The sequence below is a fragment of the Ambystoma mexicanum genome, chromosome 6p, assembly GCF_040938575.1.
Source record: "Ambystoma mexicanum isolate Mex_15411 chromosome 6p, UKY_AmexF1_1, whole genome shotgun sequence".
NCBI classification, from domain to species: domain Eukaryota; kingdom Metazoa; phylum Chordata; class Amphibia; order Caudata; family Ambystomatidae; genus Ambystoma; species Ambystoma mexicanum.
The window spans coordinates 284,840,492-284,863,446 of NC_090935.1; the positions used below are offsets into that span (position 1 = coordinate 284,840,492).

General features: G+C 45.0%; 1 protein-coding gene across 13 annotated transcripts in view; it reads right to left on the reverse strand.

The window, feature by feature from the left end:
• TCF4 (transcription factor 4) overlaps window positions 1–22,955 on the reverse strand; it is a 1,236,777-nt gene that overhangs the window by 520,165 nt on the left and 693,657 nt on the right. The window lies entirely within an intron of this gene.

Genomic DNA, 22,955 nt, shown 5'->3' on the forward strand with positions numbered 1-22,955 from the left:
GGCATACGTCACAAGGCCACTTGGGTCAGAGAAAATCGAGCAGAACCAGAGCGATGTATTGCTACAGAGCAAGCCCGAATGCACTCCATAGGTAAAAATATCCCTCTATAAAGGTAAGTAACTCTGGTAGTTTTGGACTGTTTTTGCTGGGTACTAGAATACCTAATAAGTTCAAACACTTGGTATATAAAAGTAAAGCGAAAAACAAAATTGCTCATTAATTAACCAACATGACATTTGGAATATTCATTTGAATAATGTACATATAAATCAGAGCCTGAATGATTGAGCTAACTCTTGAATTTTTAATGTGTCAAAATCCAACGAGTTATTTGAAGTTATCGGATCAAATATACAGAGTGTCCTCTATTGAAGTCATAGGGGACACATTAGTCCATGTAACAAACAGTGTACAGAACTTTTAACAAACATAGAAGAATGCCTTATAACAACTGGCATTGCGTAAATCAATCAAAAGGTTTTATACATTAAGGTGTCACTTCACACATTCAGATTCAAAAGTTCAAAGCAAAATAAAATTCCTGTGGATAAGTCTCCTTTTTTTTGGATGTTAGAAAAAGGGAGGAATGACCAACGCGTTTCGGTTCAAAAAACCATCTTCAGGGTATAAACTTTCACTGTTCCTATATCTCATCAATATTCATAACTTGGACCATATAGGGTAATAAAGAAGAGGCACTAATCGGTGTAATGTCTGGTTTCATAGAGTCTATTGAAGTGATTGGGAGGATAGAAAAAACACTAACCTTGCTGATAAAGAAGCAGGGTGTCCAGTCAAAAGCCAGCCAACAGGTGGACAAGCCCGAGGACAGAGCCGAGATGGAAAGCGGCCAATGGATTATCTAAAATAAAAATCATAAAAGACCCATATATCAGACACAGTAGCCAGCCTGGCAAGGGCAGGCTACTGAGGAATACGGAGTAATGGTAAAAGAGAGAGAGCGTGTGAAAGGACAAGATGCCAAGTGCACGGCGAAGCCGCGCCATGAATGGAAATTTAACACAAGTAGATCCAGCATGTATAGGAGCCTGCAACAGAGCCTCACAGGCAAAAGTATTCCTGTGCAAAAGGCTGTATAACGTGACCGGAGGGATCCGGTAGAACTGTGGCTGACAAAGCTATGGATACAAGCAGGAGTAAAAAGAAGCAGGCACGCTACAAAAAAAACATACCTCAGTGTACAAGGATCTCCGTGAGGTCTGGCCGCTGCAATGCACGTCCAGACTGGAGAATAGCATTATATGTCGCCCTGGCAACCTAGCGCATGCGCGCAGTTCGCCAGGGCGACGTCCATCTTGGAGTGGGCAGGGGGAGTAGCAGGGTAGCCACGGCGACGCGGCAAACACATCGAGGGAAGAACTGAAACAGGAGATGTATCTCCCGATTTAGACAAACTGTGGAGGCACAACAGTGGAGCCTAGACGCAGCCCACAGGATGGATCGGCACATGAAAATAAGCGTCCTTGAGGTCGAGAGACACCAACCAGTCCTGAAGTTGAAGGGCCTGAAGGACTTCAGAAAGAGTAACCATCTTGAACTTGTCCTTCATGGGAGCTTGTTCAAACCGCGCAAGTCCATGATGGTTCTCAATCCTCTGACTTTCTTCGAAATCAAAAAATAAGGGGAATACCATCCGTTGTTCCTCTCCGCTACAGTTCTATAGCGCCTCTCTCCAGCAGGGATTGAATTTCCTGCGTAAGGAGCGGATCCGGACTCTTCAAAGAGAGGTTCCCTGGTGGACTGTCGTGAGGCTTCTGCCGGAAAGGAAGAACCCACACATCTGAACTAATGGCACGCCATTCTACCAGATGCTGCGCCAGCCCCGGAGAAGCATGGGCCTCATGACTGAGCTGAAGCGGCTGCTGCAGTGCCTGAGGGCAAAGAGGCAACTGAACACGCGGCCTTGGCACCACGAGTACCTCGTTTTCCACGTCTGACACTCCTACGGTTGCCCCTTTGACTTGCAGCTCCTCTCGATTTACTAAAGGACGAGTAATATCGAAAGGAACCTCCCCTCCATTGCTGTCGCCTAGGACGAAAAGGCAGAGGTTGGCAGACTACAGCGCTCAACGACTTCGCTGCAGCTTTCGAGGTCTGCAACCTCTCAAGACTCTCGTCAGCCTTGCTGCCAAAAAGTTGTTAACCATCAAAGGGCATGTTGAGGAGACGGGCTTGCATATCCGGAGCAAAACCCGACTTCCGCAACCACGCAAACCTGCGCATTACAGTGCTCGTCGCCATGGACCGGCTGACGCAATCAGCCATGTCCAGACCTGACTGAACGGATTCACACATGGCGTTCTTGCCATCCTGCACGATAGCAAGGAAATCATCCCGTTCCTCCTCTTCGGGAATATGATCAGCCGCTAGGGAAATGCAGTTCCACAGAGTGCGTGAAACGAGACAAGGCACAAACGGAGTCGACAGCCTGAAGCGCCATACCCCCAGAAGAAAATACCTTCTTCTCCCGGCCGTCAAAACTTTTGTCGTCCCTATCAGGAGGGATGGTAGGTTGCAACGCCTGCTTTGCAGGGGCCATAGCCGCCTGCACCACCAAACTCTCCGGAGTAGGGTGCGTTGTCAAGTAGCAGGGGTCGCCACTAGCTGGGCGATATTTCTTCGGCAAGGACTTGCTCACTGCCGGGAGACTCTCCGGAGAAGTCCAAGCCGCAGCCACCCTTCTCTGCAAGGCCATATGGAATGGCAGCAGCGGGTCAGTTGAAAGACCTTGGTCCAAGATATCAGTCAGGTCATCCTGCTGAAAATCCCCAGGGGGAGGGCAGACCAACCCAGGTATTTAGTGACCCTCAACATGAGGTGCCGATATGAGGATTCGGCATGCGTGCCAGGCTCCGGCCTACCAAACTCCACCTCTGGAGAGGTGTCTAGACCACTGGCGTCGTGCAGCGACTGACGCAGGTCCTCAAGTTGACTGTGACCAGAAACAATGTCATCAGGAACCAAACCAGGAACCTCACCTTCCTCAGAAATATAATCTAGAGCCTGGAAAGAGGGTACGGAAAAAGGCACAAAGACATGTTTAGCGTTAGCCATCGCCTTTCTTGGGGGTGCCACCGTACCATGGGGTACCTCCGACAAGGCTGCCTCGAAAGGCGTTGAGGGCGTCGACGGAATGGGCGTCGATGTCTAGCATGGCACCGACAGCTCAGACGGCGTCGGCACAGGCCTCGAGTGAGGAGCCCCGAGCGCGTCTCTTGACATCCTGGGCGCTGATGGCGTCGACGACTTCCTCGGAGGCAGGGCTTCGATAGAGTCTGTCGACGACCTTGGCGCCGCCGGCGTCAATGTCTTCTTTGATGACTTCACAGAGTCTCGATGGCGTCGAGGACCGGGACTTGGAATGGGCGTGCCTAGAACGACCATCCTTGTCCGACCGGGACCTCGAAGGTGCCCGGTGGTTGCGACGACTGCTCGATGCCGAAGGCGGACGAGCGGTGTCTCTAGCGCGGCCGGACCGGCGTCCTGCAATTGAAAAATCGCCAACATCTCCTTTCGGAACGAATCCCATTCCTCCGGAGTGGAATGCTTGTTAGGCCAAGCTACCTGCCGACTGGCGGAGTCCTCGGAAGAGGACGGGAAGGCAACCTGTGACAGCGCTTCCTGGAGTGCCTCGAAGAGGCAGAGGAATGGCGGGACCGACTCCCAGACAGAGAACCCCTGGACTCATGACGACGATGCGGAGAGTCGCCCCTCGAATCGTCCGTCGAAAGACCAGTGGAACGCGACTTCCGGGGCTTGGCCACCTTACCGACCGACAGCTTCTTCTTACGCTCCCACAAGGCATTCAAAGTGAGCGATTGGCAGTCTATACAGTCGTCCCTATCATGGTCCTCCCCGAGGCACCAGAGGCAAGCGTCATGCGTATCCATCAGGGACATCTTGGACCCGCACACCCGACACTTCTTAAACCCAGACCGCGGGGTGGAAGAAGCCAAAGACATCATATTCGATAGCAATGAAGAAACAGGATCGAAGAAGCGAAAGAACAGGATTCAGTAGAATCGAGGTGCGCCGAGATCTCCGAAGCGAACACGTTCGTGGAAAAAATGGAACTGAGGCTACGGCGTCATGCGTCCTACTTATAACATCCGGTGACGTCGACTCGACGGAGGCCCTCGAGGACGGCGTATCGACGCAGGACGCAGAAAGATTTTCCGAAGCAGCACAGCTGTGGTGATTACGGTCTTAGATATGGAACACGTCGGAGGACCCAATCCCCTCGAAACGCTGTGTTCTGACCCAGTTGCAGAAAACCAGAGCAAATCTCTCCTTTCAGAAGGCACAGTGGTGTAGGACCCACCCGCATGAACTTTTTAGGGCATGAAATCACCCATGAGGGTCTGTCCCCAGGCGAAAAAGGTGGAAGCATTATAAGACCCTAATACTCTGCAAGAACTAAGAAGCCTTCTGGGATTCACTAATTATAGTAGAAAGTTCATTGACGACTATGCAGAGGTCACACAAACCTTGGTCCATTTTTTGAAGGCCAGGATCAAGTGGGAGTGGGGTCCAGAACAATCGGAGGCACTAAAACAACTAAAGAGAGCCCTTTACCAAGCACCTTGTTTGGCTTACGCCATAAAGAACAAGGTATTCTTCTTGCAGACAGGGTTCTCAAATAGTTGTTTTGTAGGGGAGGTCCCAAATATAGCCTGCACACCAGTCGCTCATTTTGAAGTACCAGGAACATTCACACCGAGATATGTGACGTATGATGAGCAAATAAACCAGCAGAGAGCCTCAGCGGGGCTCTGCCCAGCACCTATTAGAAGAAAAATACCTATTGAAGTACCAATAACCAGACAACCATGGACAGTAAGGTACCCATTGAGAAAGCCCTACCAGCAAATGAAACGAAATGAAGATTAAGTACTGTACAGGAAGAAACCAGAAAATCCTTAATGGAGGGTGAATGGTGACGTCCCGAGAGCCCGGACGGACGCACATGTAGAACAAATGACGAACCAAGAATGACACAAAAAGACGAATCGCCCTGAGAAAAGAAATTGTGAGCTTAAAGTGATAGAAAGCTATCAAAGCGTAAGAGAGTTGAGCTGCAAGCAAAATAAAGACAGTCGATCAGTTTACGCCTGTACATATGCTTGGAACCGCAAGAAGCTAAAGAGAACAGTGCGGCTTGCTATGCTAAGTAGAAGCATAGAGAGGCAAGCGCCATTGTATATAATCTAACTCAAAATGAAGCACAATATCATAAGTGCGGGTCCACTTTGCATAAGAAGCGGAACCAACTCAGGTTATTACAGGCCAAACGCAACAAGTTCCATATTCTAGCATCAAGAGGAAAAAGGCTGAATCGAAACTCGGCAGAGGCAGCTCATGGTGCCAGGGAAGCTGAGGTCACATAGATAGAAGCTGTATACAGTATCTACTTTAATTAAAGCAAAGAACAGAATATCCTACCTCTGAAGAATCGAGGTAGGAAAGCGAAGGCAGGTGGCAGGGTAAAAGGAAAATTAAATGCACAAATGGAGAGAAACGAGGCAAATCCAGGGTGTACTATCACGTGACCAGCCAAGCGAGAGGAGGCACAAGTACACACCTACGCTTGGCATTACCCAGACAGAGATATCAAAACTTTCCAGACATAAGATGCGGTTTCGAGGCCAACCACAGTAACATAAATGACACATTGTTGTCGAAGTGATGATTGATTGTAACCTTAATTGGAGGAAGGCCGGGTAGCTGAAGGGGGCACCCTGCACCTGGCTGACCATTCTGCGTCTGCTAGGAAAAGTGGAGAGTTATGCATGGGGGTTCATGCCAACCCAATCACAGTGGAGCAAATAATCTAGGGTCCTATAGTTAGTAGAACCAATGAGACGATGTACTTTTATTGATGTTTACAGTAGTCATTTAGGAAGGAAGAACTGAGATGCCCACCCGACAGTATTTACCCAATCCCCTCACTCAGTTACCATATACAGATATAGCACCTATATTAAAGTGACCTTTTTCCAACCAATAGAATTGCATGTTAACTTTTGAGTGTTACACGTCAGACTATGATGCGTTTTAAGTATAAAAGTTATGTTTTTTTATGAAATTCGAGGGAGTTGAAGCGAGACGGGCTGTCGCACTGTCTATTTTCATGTTTCCCCGGTTTTTGTACTGGTCATTAAACGGACTCCCCTTTGCCAAACCATCGAGTTGTCCCTATTGATTGGTGTGGAGTAAGAGACGCTGCACCCTCATCCATCTCGAGGTGCAGCTATCTAGTCTTAAAGTGCTGAAGAGCAAACCCCGACTCTATGGGCCGGCCGGGGGTCTCTCGGTACAGCTTAACAGCAGTTTTATACAAAAAGCAAGACAAGGTAATCAACTACACGAGCAAGACTGTGTCCCCTGTGGAGGAAAAATTCAACGATTGTGAAAAGGTGCTCCAAGCAACGGTGTGGGCGTTGAAGAATTACCGCCCATTCATCCAGGGGAGCACATCATTGTCGAGACTTCTCACCAGCCCTTGCAATATCTCCAGTGACAAAATCCGAACAGTGAACATGAGTAATTCCAGAATTACTGCCTGAATTCGGTCCATGAAAGGCTTTCCTGTCGAGGTCCGATATAGCCAAAACAAGAAGTGTCCTGTAGCGCAAGGTTTGGCTGACTTGCACGACTGTGCTCAAGAAAACTGTTTTGAGGACGAAAGTCTAAAGACCAAAGACAATATGGAGGCATACCTTAATTCCCTGCACAAGCCTATGAGGAAGACACGTGCCAGGGGAAACCCACAGTTTATGTGGATGGGTGCTCCTAACATGTTGATAATTACAGGGATGAAGAACCAGTGGCTGGCATTGGGAATGCATGGGTGAATGATGCTCCAGAGCCCTCTGCTGGGTACAAAATAGGTCCCCGAAGTAGTCAGGTGGCAGAGTTGATGGCAGTACATCAAGCCATCCTCACTGCCGTATAACACCAACTCAAACTGGTCATAATCACTGATTCAGATTATGTCAGGCATGGGTTCGTGGAGCACATGATTAATTGGAAATAAATCAAGGCATGCTCTGTGCGAATAACAAACCCCTCAAGCATGGGAAATTAATCCAAGCGATGGTCTGGTCACCTGTAATGAAATGGCCATATATTGGAAAAAGATCAGAGGTCACTCCTAAATAGAGGGACCAGACAAATCTGGAAATGACTTGGCTGACCAGTTGGCCAAAACCAGAGCCATCCACGAATATCTCATAGAAACCGAATCCCTTTTGCGGAAAATCTAGATCGCTGCTGTCACCAGGTCCTAAACACATGCCCAAAATGAACTCTCAAATGCCCAGTTGAGTAAAGAAACCCCAGAAGCTGATTTTTATTACGGCACAAAAGGATGACCCCATTGTTGGGAAATTGTATCAACATATGAAGACCCTGTGAATTTTCCTCTGACAGAATCCAATTATATCTTGAAAGAGGATCCAGGTGTTGAAATTTTCCAAAATGTTCCGAATCCAAGACGATTTGTTGGTACGGAGATCCATATCTGGATGTGACCAGTGGGTTGTACCTACATCATTCCGAAGCCTGATGTTAAGTCACGCCCATGACGCAGCCACTGCCAGTCATAGCGGGTTTCATACAACAGTAGAAATCTTGCGAGTTGTCGCATATAGGCCACAAATGGGTCAGGACCTCCACCTATACTTATAGGGATATCTTGTGTGTGCTCAGTTTCAACCAAGTTCCCAGAAAAGGGGAATGAAACTGCCTTGGTCGGATTTGCAAGTCGATTTCATCGGGCCAATGATTCACTCTTCTAGAGGAAACAAGTACATGCTGACCATGACATGCTTGTTTACCAAGTGGGTGGAATGTCTTCCGCCACCAAATTTCAAGGTAGAAACAGCTGCCGCCCTAATGATTAATCACATCTTCCCTCATTTCGGCCTTCCCCAAAGGATTGAGTCGGACAGAGGGAGTCATTTTACCAGTGAGGTGATGACAAAGATGTGGGAGATACTAGGTGTAAAGAGAAAACTCCATATTGGCTACCTTCCAGCCTTGATCGGGGGAGTTGAGAGGTACAATAAAACGATTGTGGCCATCTTGAAGGTCATGGCAGACTCTGGACCTAGTTGGGACATCAGATTACTGCTTGTCCCGATGGCCATCAGGTCTACACCATTTTCTGCGACAAATATGTCTCCATTTAAGATCATGACTGGACAGAAAATGGTGCTACCTCAGCATCTGCTCTATAGAACCCAAGAGCAGACCCTGATCAACGCGTCCACGACTCACGATTACATTGAACATTTATGAAAACACCTTCAGCGCACTTTTGCTTATGCTCAGTGAAATTTAGAAAAGTCGGCAGAGGGGATGAAAACCCACCATGACTTAAAAACTACCAAGAAAGAGTATGAAGTAGGAGACAGGGTCTACCTGTACAATTTCCAAAGGAACCAGACTAAAGAGTGGAAGTTCCTCCCCTCTTGGCACAGTGCTTTTGAAGTTGTCGACAAGAGCTCACCTGTCGCCAATTAAGATTCGCATTAAAAAACATTTCGTCCCTTGAATCCCTTTTTCCAAAACGTGCATTTTATCAGAATCCCGAAACGAATTTCCCATTGTGTTCCCACTCTCTGCCACTGGCCTTCAATTCAGAGGGGCCAAGTCTAATTGATGTTCAGTGGGTGGGGGGTTGCTGGACGAAAAGTATTATTACCAAATCAGCAATGACTGTGTGGTTTGAATTGTTATTTTTCTGCATTGGAGAGAGATTTGAAAGAGCTGTGGGAAATTGGGACTGCATATCTCAGTATTGTCTCTGTGTTGGTGCCATTACGGAAGCCAGTTTTGTTATTGTGTTCCCACAGCATTGGTGGGTGATGTTAGTCTGTCTGTCAAATTTGGCTTAAGTAAATTAATAAATCTATATTCTTACTACATGCCGGCCTGGTTCCTAGTCCATTGTGGCACCGGGTATTTGTTGGTGTTGTGTGACGGGTTGGAGGGCTTACCAAAGTGAACCTCAACAAATAATGAGTTATTGTGCGCCACATTCATTGTGGGGACAGGAACTCCCCGGGTTAAGTGTGACCGCGTAATAAACCACGACAGATATCGAAATCTGGGCATGTCAGTAAGGTCAAGGCTTTTTTTTTTCTTTTCTTTTTTTTAAACACAGGCCACACATCTTTTAAAGGTTCCTTAGATACTTCTGATTCATAGACCACGCGCTTAGGACACGCCAGACACTAGTAGGCCCCCACCCACAACTCTGGAGTGCTACTCCATCTAGCCGATTTAAAACAGTGATCTTGTGGCAGTAGTCTAGAGGATAGATGCAGGTGGAAACTGTAAAACGAGACTAACTGCAGACAGTCACGGTAGCTTTGCATTACCATTGCCTAAAATAGGTTAGCTGCCACAACGTTGCAAGTGTAAAAAGGAAAGTGACTCCTATGACAGCAAATAGACGAAGCTACCCCTACTAATCAAGAGAACAAATTCACAAGACTTAACAACCATTTTTGGCTTTCAGTTATTCAGGTAGACAGTGGCTGGATAGAGCCAAAAAACGTGCACGGTAGTAGCGAGGGTTCTGGTGGATTCCTGAACACTTTCAGACAATATAGTGCAATTTGTCAAATGCGCAGGCACTGGTGGAAACAGACTGTGCAGAGCACTTTTCATTTGTAAAGTCTAAGGCAGGAACCCATTTGAGAAATTGCATTTCTCCTGCCTATGCAAAACAGCAATGATACAATTAAGATAACATAAGACACTGAATAGGAATGTGAAAACAGACATGTTTACTCCAAATTCTAATGTTTTCTCTCCTGCTTGGTTCCTATGCAGTTAATTCCTATTACATCCATTCACTGGGATTTCACAGACACTGGGAAAAAGACTGATCTAAATTGCAGATTATAGTTCACGTGCGCGAGTTCACTTCCGATTGATTGGCGGATGATATATGCAGAGTTCAAACTGAAAATTAAATTGTTTATGGGCCCTTCTATATAAGAACACGTATGTGCTCCAACGTATTGTACAAAAGGAAATGACCCCAAAGGGAGATTTGGAGATGAGACTTTTTGCAATGATGCAATGATTGGGGGGGATGGGGGGGGTTGCAGGAGACATGTTGGTGGGTTAGGAGGTGCGAGATGGCCAATGAGAGTACCAAACCACTCTGAATGATGACTTCATTTCCATGCCTAAATGAGCAGCATCAAGCAAATGTCAGCAGCATTTAATATTACCTTCTCTTCAATTCAAAGCGCTCAGTTTCTCTATTTGGGCTGCGATCAGTCTCACAAATGTTCTGTGTTCTCCGCGATGTGAATCGAGCATATGCCCAAAAGAAAAATGGCATTCATAGCGTGTGGCACACGGCCAGCGCACCAAACAAGCGCATGTTTCCAAAAAATGCTGTCACCGACCAAATGGGATTTCGTACCATTCGAAAAGGCCTACTCTGTTTAGTAAAAAAAACAATATTTTGCAGTTCGCATTACACATATCCTTTTCCTAGGGTTGTGGCGTGTACATGTGTTTTTGCAGCTAAATGAAACACTGACATGTGTGCGGTGCACAAACATACAGCAGTCTTGCCTATTATGCAACAGTACATAAGGATCTAAAGACTGAAGTGTGCGAGCATATCCTCACATTTTGCTCTTCCATATGGTAGGATTAGGCTGAAAATGTATTCTAGCTTTCTTTGTGCTGTAAATGATCTAACTATATGCATGAAAAAATAGAATTGCATCCGTGCTTGGAATACAGCGTCTCCTCACCTCAGTCGTAGGCAGGGCAGAGTAAGGCGCATTTTCACCATATGCCAAGCTTTTCCCCAACAGCAAAGCATATTGTAAGCATTACTGGTCTTCAGGAAATGCAGAGCTGTAGCATACACTCCAATTAGTAAACCACACAATGCCTGGTCTACAGCAAGTCACGACTCGGCGGCTACTCGCAGCACCGCCAGCAGGTATCGCTACATTTCCCCTGTAACTGTCACCACATGCCAACCCAGTACAAGATTCTGGGGACATCCAGATGTTAGCTAGGATGGCAACACCTCTGGCACCACTGCATGCTGAAAGTAATATTGATCGTGGCCCCCAAATTGCATGGAGTGGTTCTTTAACTAAAAGCAAATATAATGCAAGCATAATCGCATGTAGCATAAAGCCTAAATGGCACCATACTGATTTTGCATCTAGCGACAAAGATGACAAACTGCTGCGCTATCACGACTAGAGATTACATTGAGTTAAACAGCACCAAGTCCACTTTACTCCAAATATAGCGTAGATTTCTGTTATGGTTGCGATTCCACATAAACGTAAAAGACACTTATTAGCATTCTTTTTTCCAAAGGTGCACCTTTAGTCATAGCTCCATAGATCTACAATAACAGCGCCAGTTGCAAGCAGCTCGTTATCGGAAGACTCTTGGGGATGTAGCAACAAATCTAGAAATATGCTAGCAGCTGTATGGGGGATGGGAAATGTGTTATATCACACACGCATATGTTCAATTAGTGCAAAAACGGTGTGCTGTTTTTAATGCAGGTGTCTAAAAAGATGACATTCTAACAAACTGTACATAACACCAATGAACATTTAGAAAAGCAGTGTAAACCCCCATGTTGTAAAAAAAGTCAAAATCCAATGGCAAGACGATTCCCATGCAACAAGTTACTTACAGAAGACAACTATGCCTCTTTGCAATAAGGATCATTTCATGCAATTCTATTCAAGGAAGGCCACGGATTAGATTCAGTTAACTCATTGTACAACAGTGGGCAGCACATTCACCATACAACAGCAGCATTAGGTTCTGGTGGGCGCAGAGAATAAGGACCATGCATTGGCGCACCATTTCGATTAGGACACAGATTTAATTGTGATTTATTATCTTATGAAAGGATTTTAAACCCATTATTTTGTAGAATATATTTAATTCCTGTAGCATGACACAACCATGGTATGTACGTGTTTTTGACGTATTTAAAAAGAATGCAAGTGTAGGGCACCTGTACGTGGGTCACAAACCATTGTATGCATAGACATGTTCGGCGCAACTACACTTAAGGTGCCGCGGCAATACCTACACCCTTATGAACAATGGGTGTAGTTTTATGTGGGCGGAGGCACGGGGATTGACCATCTCAACACTCGTAGAGCTTTAACGAACTTCCTTACCCAACTAGAGCATGACAGCATTACGATTCTGATGTCTTTTTCCCCTGCAGCATTCAACACTGCATCTTCGTGGAACACTTGTCAGCTGAATGGCAAGCAACACTTCCTAGCCCTTTCAACTCTGGACAAGAAAGCTATTAGAGTGATCGCAGTTTAATCCAACAGGCCAGAAAAGGGTCAGACACTAATTGTGTCACAAAGGACTGCTCAGAAGAAACGATTATGGGTCCAATTGACAGTCCTATGATAGATAACTCGACATTGGAAACTACTCTTACATCCAATGACCAGAGGTGTTGCTAGGCCGGAGAAGATACGGGGCTACGCTAATGTCGGGACGGTCAGGACTGGGGGCTAGCTAGCCTTTTGGTTGTAGCCCCTGAGCTTCTGTAGGGGGCTACAACCAAAAGACGTGGAGCTATAGCCCCCTCAGCCCCTCCCCCCAGCACCACCTCTGCCAATGACAGCTCCCTGAAAATATCACAATAAATGCCTTTGACTTTGTGTCTGGCACATGAAATCAATATTAGTCAGATTGCAAAGTATAGTTTTAAAGAAGTCTCCACATTAAATGTTTTGTGATTTATTAGATCGTTCTTGACCTATCAGCCAATCAGAAGGTTTAGAGGGCAGTCCAGAACTACTGGTTTTGACTGCATGCTGAACATTCTGTCTTCAGAAGCAGACAGGGAAACAACAATGCAATTTCCTGGCAAGATGTTTTCATTAAGACACTACACCTCTCTAGGAGGACTTATTTTTTTTGCTGCAACAAGCTATTTAAATCATGAAAGAAAAAGGGAAAACATTGAACAATTGTCACTTTCATGCAGAGAATTTGTTTACTTTTACATGACACCTAATGCATGATCAGGTTAAACCTGTTCCAGTTCAACCAAATTGCAAATAAAAGGCTTAATTTATGAACTCTAGCATGTTCTTTCAATACTACAAAATAAAACCACATATGATTTACAAACACAACTATTTACTTTTCCCACTGTTAAAGTAACCTTTTTACTTTCCCACCAAAACTCCAACAACACTTATTGTTACTACCACCATGTAATATCCTTATAGACCTCGGGAGGGGGGGAATAATCACTTGAGAATTACCTCTCCCTCAAACAATAAGGTTATATTAATGCTGTTTTAGGCTGTTAATAAATCGATCAGTATCACATAATTCGGGAGTGACACAAGCAGTTCCAAAGTAACCATCCCATAGATTTAAGTTTGCCCACAGGGGATTGCAGTCTAAAATTAAGCAACATTAACATTTTCAACCACTGTATTCAGAGAGTAGCTGGCTTAGAATAGTGAGGCTACAACATGAAAAACTACTTCAAAAAGTACAACAACCCAAGAACGTACCTGGTTATTGTACATTGAATTGGTCTTGTAGTGCATAACAATAAAATACAGATTCTGATAGATTCCAGTGCATGGGGCTTAAGTTGTCATCATGAAAGAAACGGATATCTGACTGTTTAGTGTGATGTCCATGGCGCGCCTATGACCGTCTTGCTGCATATGGAGTCTGGCACATGTAGCAGAGGGGACTGTTGGGAGTGACAATGGAAAGAACGCATGGTAGAGAGGAAAGCTCTGCTGCACACAGTTTCTGGTCATATATATCTCCTCGCATAAAACATGCTGAAGTTAGCGGCCTCTAGTGCCATACAGACCTCCTCAGATGCTGTGAAAATGCTAGTGCTGTCAACGCAAGGTGCACAGTGAGGGACAGATCAGTTAAACTTGGGGAAAAAAATGGGAGCATACCTCCTCTCAGTAGTTACGGTCTGCACAATGTGGGTGCACTTTAAAAAGGCTCCAATTATGATAAGTTTAGAACTACGACAGATGCTATGGGCTTTTCCTGAATGTGATAAGTTCATCCATGTTATGGTGTTTTTTGTGGAATGGAGTTCTTAATATGTGCATCTGTCCTTGAGAATAAAATAAGATTCCTGCACTCTCATGAAGGATGCTACTACCACGTGGTAGGAATACGCTAAATGGAGTTTCCGTTTGGGAACGTAGACCAGAATGGTCTATATCCCCAGTCCATACTATTCAAAATCAATAGAATCATTTGAAGCATGCAAGCTCTTATTTTCAGGTGGTGATTTCCCTGAAGATGGAGTAATCACTTCGAAAAAATAGAGCAGGTTACTCATGCCTTTAAAGACTTGTTCACATTCAAATGCTTCATATAGATGAGTTCTTTAGAAGATCCGGATCAAGTCGGAGAGAGGGGGCCGGGTGGGCATTCCAGAGGGAAGAGCTGGACGCAGAAAGGAATCTGCCTCCCAATCTCTGCTTAGAGAAACGTTTGACCTGCAGAGAGATGGAGCCAGAGGACCATAGGACTCTGGGTGGGAGGTATTTAGGTAGGGAAAGCTGGATGTAAAGTAGTCCCAGGCCCCAGACGGCCTTGTGAATCATGCAGAGGGTCTTGAATTTGATCCTTGCAGTCACCGGGTGCCATGAGAGATGTTAGGGTAGGAGTAATGCAGTACTTGGGCTTGAAGCCAAGCATAAGTCTCTCTGTCCTATTCTGGATTTGTTGGAGGGGGCGAAGGGAGGAAAAAGCAGATTGGGGAAGAGTCTGTTGCAGTAATGAAGCCTAGAGAGACCCAGAGCTCTGGAGACATTGCGTTTCTGGGAGAAGGTGAGGAAAGTTAGAATGCCCCTGAGAAGGTGGAGCTGAAAGTTGGACTTCATAAGGTCCGTGATATGTGGAGAGAAAGAGGGGAGTCAAAGATGCTCAAAGGTTTTTTGCCTCAAATGTGGGTGAGGGGATAGGACCCAAGGAGTCTGGACAGAGCATGATGGGGAGGAGGACAAGGATCAGGCGCCTCAATGAGTATTTGTACTCTTAAGCTGGCTACTGAACAGGAGTTCATAGAATTGGCATTATTACCCAACCTAGAAATTGGTTCTACAGTCAGAAGTGAGGGCATAATGATGAGAAACAAATTGAACATTCTTGTATTCACGATATTAAAAACTATAAAAAACAAATAGAAATGCTTTTACCAATGTGTCATGGGGAGACAAAGGCTATGGCAATATCAGAGGGGGTAAATAAGCAATGAAACATGAACTCAGGAACGGAATACATGGTCACTTCCACCTAGGTTGCCAAATGGGGAAGGGGATAAGAATACAAATATATGAAAAGAGATGTGGGTAAGAATTATAACGTCATTATTATAACACGGACATCGATTAAGCACCTCATCTGCAATTGCTGTTACAGGTACAGTCAGCGCCAAGTGCACATGTAAGAAATGCAATGACATGGTCCGTGAGCTGACACCCTGTAATGTCATTATATAAGGCAACTTAAAAACAAAACTCATAAGCATCACCAGGGATTCCAGCAATTCCCACAAACACTACCGATTAAACAGGGATACTCCAAATCAAGCATGTGGCCCATGTTCTAATATCTGAGTATCGCTCACACATTCGGTGCAAAAACATTGCAGCTCGTTTTCGCATTTTTTAGAGTACCAACACACAGCGGACGATTTCAGTTGGCGGATTCTAGACACTGTAAAACATGTCCCAAATGTTCATTGTGCTCTACTTATTAAAGAGGCATGTTGGATACAAGGGGTTAATTCTCATCTGGAGGGCCTTAATGGTCAATTAATTTCACCACATATATAACTTTTTAGCGCCTTCATGTAGTGGTCCTCGACCCTTCGATCACACCATTCCAGTCATGCATGCTGGTTCACACATGGTACCCCTCACCTCCTCCTTTATGTACGTTTTATAGGGGTTCTCCAACACTAAAGGGGTTGCAGTGACCTTCCTTAAAACCATTACGGCAAAATGCATCTGCCTTTCCTTAGGGGTCATTGCCCTCCCAAGCTTCTCCATACTTCGTCATAGCTGATGAATTAGTCAGTACATATATTGGCTATATGGATGTTTGCCACCTTAAGATGGCCGCCAATCATTCACTTATTTTCTTTGTCCAGATCAGACAGTCTTACACCATGATCACGTGTTCAACCGGCATACCGTGGCTGATGCTGGTCAGCTACACAACTGCTCCTCCACAGTGGCTTTACGAACTGGGGACTCGTGTTGCAGCACGCCACATGAGGGATGCCTTTATTGCTACAGCCGTATGGTAAGCTTGCCCTCCTATGCTTTTCCAGTCTATCCCCCATATGGTCTGCATGCAAATGCATCCTGGTCCTGCACATCATCACTGTGCTAGTGGGCTCGTAGTCCCAGATTTGAACAGTGCCTAGGCATCTCACCAGTCTCTTGATTAAACCCATATTCCCATGTGCATCACTGCCACAGCTGTGACCGTGCTATTTACATTATTTATTTTTACTTTTAGGAAGTTCACAGTAGGCGCTCGGTAATGTGGTTGGCGATTCGCTCTACATGATATCACATCCACAACTTTAGGTATGAGAGCCTGTCCCTCTGTGGACAATATCTACTATTCTAGTGTCTCAGTGACTACATCTCTGAGGTCCATGGAACATCTGCTTTTTTTGTCATTTTCTCGTCCCTCTCGTTTAAGTTCTCCAGCCTACACCCATGAGACATTAACATCCCAGCCTGGTCGCATTATCCTCAACGCTGTGTCTTCTGGATCCCTCCAAGCAACTCATGCTCTTAGGTTAATCGATTTACACACCATTAACCTAGTGGTTCTCTGTAGTGTGGGGCTTCATCTGCACATTTCCCTACGCAGATCGAGTTTTCCACTTTAGCAGATTGGCCTCCTTCCCTCATCCTTTAGCCCAAATTTCCGTTCCACATCTTTTGCTGCCCCAGTAAGTGTAAGCCCTTTGGACCCCATATCACAGCCAGTGTGCGTTTGGTTGTTCTGGCTGGGGGTGGTAGCCCTTCATCCTTACTCTAGCTTGCCTTACGTAACCCACCCTCACACCCCCTTGTCTATGGTATGTATTCAGCTAATTATCTTTTCACTTTTTCCAGGGTGACTGGTGCAGATTCGAGTAGCAGTTTTCTTTTTTTATTTCCTTCAGTATTTTAGCTTGTCTCACTTATAGGCGGTGGTGGTGCTGCAATCCTTTTAGCTTTAAAGAATGCTTAACTATTTAGTTAGATTTTGTTTTATTGAGGTATACCCGTCTTATTTTCCCCACAGGGTCATCCTTTGGTCCTGATGAATGTGGTGCAAACTGCATCTTCCACCGAAACGTATGGAGTATGCAAAACCTAACACGAGTGTTGGGTTTTTGTTAAGGGTAGCTCCAAACGTAGACTCTGCTCCTTTCCATTGGCCCCATATTAATAAGTTAGCTGGTCTCTTATTTACTGGCAGGAAGACATACTGGGCCACCTCCGTCTCCCTGGCGAATTTATAGTATTTGCACACTGACCTGGAGGTTCAGCAGTCTAGTGACACAGAGTTGAAAACTTGATTCAGTTACATGGAGGTAAATTTCACAGTAAAGTGTGAGATTTCTAAAACTGAGCACTGCATCAAAATGCAAGCTCCTACTGACACAAAATTCAGATTGTGTATTTATATACGGTGCCACATTTTGAATAGGTCAAAATTGTCAAAAATGTGTAAATGCGTCAAATTTCATTATAGCACAATCATTTAAAGTCCCTAAATACGTGCACCAACTTGCAGAATCTGAAAATATCCGTTTTATCAATCTTGCAGATTTTAGTCAGAAATTAGAGTCTAAAAATGAAGTTGTCTTTTCTACAAAAGGAGCAGTGCCCCCCCACCCCCAACTTTGCCGATCATGTGGCTGGGAAAACCAGGTGGAGTCAGGAATTAGATATAATTGCAGGAGCTGATACCATTGGAAGGACTGACCCCATGCGGTTAGAACAGTACATAAAAGGAAGACCAGTCTATGCTTGGGAATTAGTATCCAGATGGCCCACTTGAAAAGAGTGTTTGCTGAGGAAATTATTCAGGCTGTGAGTTTACAGCCTATTCTCCAGAATCAGAATTAACATTTCAGAAGGTAAATGTAACCAATTTAACCCCAACCAAAATCCCAAATTGTTCATACATATTGACTGTAGTAAATCTGGGGAAATTAAATTATTGGGAACTCAAGGCAGTGCAATTTGCGAAGAACACAGATGTTGATATGTAAATACTGTGTTATTCCATTAACATAGAATTCAAAGTGATGTTATTTGTTTAAATCCCAATGGGTCTTCCTTTGAGAAACACAATTAAAACTAAATGCATTTTGTGAGTGGCTTAGCTGGTGGAGTCATTTTAACCAAGAGTGTGGCTGCAAAATACTATTTCCTGTGGTGATATCATGCATTTAACACACTCTTGTTAAGTGAAATGACATGTAAGATTTGTGAAAGCTGAACCCACATATTTTGAGAACACAGTATGCATTTGGGTTCACAATACAATCATCAGACCTCTGAATATATTATTCCGAATTCAAACCTCCAGGAGATGCATGCAAGCTGGCCATTGTCTAGAGCAGAATCACCTACATTTAGCCAATGCATTCACTATACCGCGCCTGCACAGGGGAGTTCATAGTACATCCATAATCAACCAATTTATTATTGAAACACATTTTCTCGGGTACCATACTTATCTTGATACTGAAGAAAACATAGTATTCGGACAAGTGGCTGGGAATGTTAACATGCAAATATACACTGACCAAGAAGTGGCAATATTAGTTGAAGTAAAATTGTATTTCTGAGATCAATTCATAGGAATAATTATAATGCTTGATATTTAGAGTACTATATTTTGGAATCAAAATGTGCCCGACAATAGTGGGACACATTTAAGCCGGTATTTTGGTTTTTGAAAGGTTTGTTGGATTTACTATACATAGTGATCTCCGCAGTGAAAAGCTGGAGACCACCTTAGTTGAAGTTGCATTATTCTTTCAAACAGATTTTGATTTTTGACTACCTTACTGTCTTGTACCTTTCCCAGACTTGGGAGGCGAAATTGTTTAAATCGGAATGTTAGATTAGCATGTTATTTATGCCAGTGTGAGCATAGGAAGAAAAATATTTAAAAATACACACATTTTTGCATGAAAGTCTTATGCAATTCTAATATATTTATAAAGCGTAAAACATGCGTATCAAATACGTTTTAATGCCTTCACTCCTTTGGGTTACACATCATGAATATGAATCATTTTCCAATTTTAACACTTCTAAAAGAAAAATTGTACAATGTGATGGTTCATTTTGAAAACATACCTTAATTCAGAGCATTACATAAGTGTAATGCTGGTGGTGTTTTCAACATTAAAAATGTTTACGTGGTTGTAGAAACTAGCACAGGGGACCTTTTGCTTTCCGCATATTAATCCAGAGTGGCAAGCACCACTTTGTCTGACTTCAGCGAAGTCCATTATAAACTGTGACTTTCAATACAGTTTTCCCATATAATTCGGTCTGATTTGGAAATGTGGCAAACTCTGTGCCATTTGTCAGGTACTGTCTCATATAAGCAAGTAAATATCTGCATCCCGTAGGAACACATTGTTTGCAACAATTGAAAGAATCATAACACCATGAGAATGAAGCAAGACATTATTCCAGTACCGCTTTCACTTTAAATTGAGGCAGTCTCCATGTACCTTGTTGGATGCTTTCCATTACATGAGGAGGCACCCATCTGCTTTCTTTATCGGCACAATATTTTTCTTTACAATTAAATCATATGCACCACACTTGAAATAAGCAATGCAGATTTTCAGCTTCTCATGCTTTAGTAAAATTCTTTTGAGTTCCATTTATTTTAACAAATTTAGAGTGCTGCTCTATTATCTCGACAGTGTAAAACCAACTTCCTCCAGAAGACTGGTCTTAAAAAAAGGGAGAGGAATATAGTTTGATATAAATTATATCAGATAGAAACTTGTGAAGAAAAGAAGAAACTATAGAGAAGCATATTTTCCCCTCTTACTAAAGTGATTGAAGTAGAAGAGAAGTCCTTAAAAAAGCCAAATGAGCATCTACCATAGCAATAGGTTTGAAATTACTGTGTTTAAAATTGACAAGTAAGTACCTAACTGATGGCTCAAGAGGGGACAAAAACAGAAAAGAATGCTCCCATAAGGAAAAAAAATACAATATATGTCTATTTATGGAGTCAATTCTGTTCCAATACAACCTAAAGCTGCCCACTTGGATGTAGGGGGTCTAACCAGAACGGACATACATGTATGAACAAAGAAAGTTATAGGAAGCCGTGATTAATATAGTCAAGATCCAATGGCAGAATCTAAGCCACTTGATATGACCATGTTGTCCCACGCCGACAGTGTTCCAGAAATAAGATTTTCCGGGGTTCAGTGATAGAAGAGAAGGCCAAGAACATTCCCCTCTTTCTCATACTTCAGTTTCTTTTAGTAAAGGTTTCAGTGTTCCTACCTCTGGTCAGACAACCACTGAGCATGTTGGAGGCTCATATTAGGAATATGGATTACTCCTTCAAGCTATCGCTGCTCACGTCTGTCTCTGGCTGCCCAGAAGAAACCCTTATGATAAGCCAGGCTTTGTTGCGCTCGCTTTTGGGATTGAGGGAGGTTTCCCGCGCTACAGATATCAGATGGGAAATTGGATGTGTTACTCTCTTCTTGGTAGAGATGGTAGGGACAAGGAATGATATATGATAGGATATGATATGACATGGCATTTCGAACACGCCTATACACAAGTGTTTCAAGGCACAACGAGGCAAGGGAGGGGAACGGAGGGAAGACGGACAGCGATCTTACTAAGCCAGGTGACATTGAGCTTGCGCATGTGCAGGGGGGTGGGGAAGGGGAAAAGTGCCAGGGGAAAGTGCAATACATAGGATAACAGTAAATAAATAGGAACAATAAATAAGAAGTGCGGCCAGCTGGTGGCGGGTGCACCACTTAATGCAGGCATCAGATGTCAAGTGCTGGTAGGGGCTGTAGGGAAACAGAACCAGCCCCAGAATGCAAGAGTTGCCAGGGGGCAGTGAAGGTGTGCAACTGGCGGGGAAAGGAACTGGGCCCGAGAACAGAGGGTAGCCAGGTGACTAGTGCAGTTTCAGCCAGGAGTTCAGCAGGGGAGAGGAGGAGAGAAAACAGAGGCAAAGAGGAAGGACTTGAGGTGCTTCCGGAACCAGAGATGGTTCTCCTCAATTTTCTGAGAGGCAGCGAGACCCCAGCTGAGGAAAGAGATCTACCACCAACTCGTTGCTTTGAGAAGCGACTGACTCTGAGGGAGTTGGAGGCGGATGAGCAAAGAGCTCGAGAAGGAACAAGTTACTTACCTGCAACTGTTGCTCTCCAGCATGGGTCTGGCATGGATTCACATGCTCATGAATATTCCCCGTCAGGCCGGGAATCCTCGGTATAGAAAAAAATCAGTATCAGTTTCGTTTCTGATCTGTCTTTCTTAGTAGTAACCAATCACTGGTCTCTGGGTCATACTGCCCCCAGCCAATGACTGCCCTCTCCCTAAGCCCCGCCTCTGGCAGCCATCCTCAGATTTGGTATCATGTAAAGTGGCAGTATGACTAAGTGAAGAGGGGTAGGCGGGAGGGTTCGCATGTGAATCCATGCTAGACCCATGCTGGAGAACAACAGTTACAGGTAAGTAACTTGTCCCTTCTCCAGCATGGGGTTTGGCATGGATTCACATGCTCATGAATAAGAGAATACATAGCAGTACACACATGCACAACCACGGGAGGTGGCAACAGGCTCAACATTAAGCAATACAACAACTCAACATTAAGCATCTCTTACCTCCTCACCAGGCTCACCTTAAGCGAACAGGTTGCGCAGCACTGCTTGGCCGACCCTGGACTCCTCCCTGGAGTCCCGATCGACGCAGTAGAATCTTGTGAAGGTGTGCGTCGACCTCCACGTCGCAGCCCTGCAGATGTCCAGCAAGGGCACTGTGATGTCTTCCGGAAACTCTTCGTGCGGTCCACGTAGAACTTCAGCACTCTAGCTACGTCCAGTGAGTGCAGAGTCCTTTCAGCCGGCGACGAAGGAGACGGGAAGAAAACTGGCAACACCAAGGGTTCGTTGAGGTGGAAGTCCGACGGCACCTTGGGCATGAAGGAGGGGTGCGTCCTCAGCACCACCCTCGTGTCGTGAAACGTCAAGTATGGCGACTTGCAAGATAGGGCCTGGATCTCTCCCACTCGTCGTGCGGAGATGATGGCCACGAGAAACGCTGTCTTCCACGACAGAAATTTCAATGGTGCCGAATGAATAGGCTCAAATGGGGACCCCATGAGCCTGGTCAGCACCACGTTGAGCTCCCACGCCGGGGCAGGGGCCTTCACCGGCGGGGAATGATCGGAACAATCCTTTCATAAATTCCTTCACCAGTCGATGAGACCACAAGGACGCCCGTCCCGTAGTTCTGGTGTATCGTGAGATGGCGGCCAGATGTATCTTGATGGAAGCGTGAGCTAGTCCAGCCTTGGCCAATGACAGTAGGTACGGCAATACTTGAGGGGCCGTAATCCGCAGAGGGTTAATCTTGTGTGCACGGCACCAGACAGAGAACCTCTTCCATTTATGTCTGTAGCACTTGAGAGTTGAGGACGCCCTGGCTTTTGCAAGAACCTCTCTGCAGTCGGCTGGGATGTCGTACCCTCCAAACTCTAGTGCTGCAGGAGCCAGGCCTGCAAGTTCAGCGACTCCGGGTTGTGGTGAAGAATGGCGCCTCCTGCTCTGGAGAGAAGATCTGCATCCGTCGGCAGC